Consider the following 383-nt stretch of genomic DNA (forward strand, 5'->3'; position numbering starts at 1 on the left):
AAGAAGATGGGGGTGGGGGGGTCAGCCTGCCAGCCCAGAGCTGGTCATCCCAGCTCAAAGTGCTGTGAAGGGGCTGGCTGGGCCAGTGGGCAGCCCTGTCACTGAAGCACCTTCATGCCCCAGCCAGCTGGGTCAGCAGCTACACATGTGCTGCTGCATGCAAAAGAACACTGCAGCAGGATAATACTACAATGCTGCAGCGTTCATTAGGTTCATGTGGCCTAATAGGGCTGCACATGTAGGTGTAAGACATTTAGTGCAGAACTAATTAGTCAACTCGTCAGTAAACATCTCATGTAGATGTGTCCCCTGACACGGAAGCAGAACTCTAGGAATCTGGGGATCTTTAATGATGAAAACTTAGGACAAACCTAACTTGTGTA

The sequence above is a fragment of the Gavialis gangeticus genome, unplaced genomic scaffold (assembly GCF_001723915.1).
Source record: "Gavialis gangeticus isolate Ggan-Ray unplaced genomic scaffold, GavGan_comp1, whole genome shotgun sequence".
Classification (NCBI taxonomy): domain Eukaryota; kingdom Metazoa; phylum Chordata; order Crocodylia; family Gavialidae; genus Gavialis; species Gavialis gangeticus.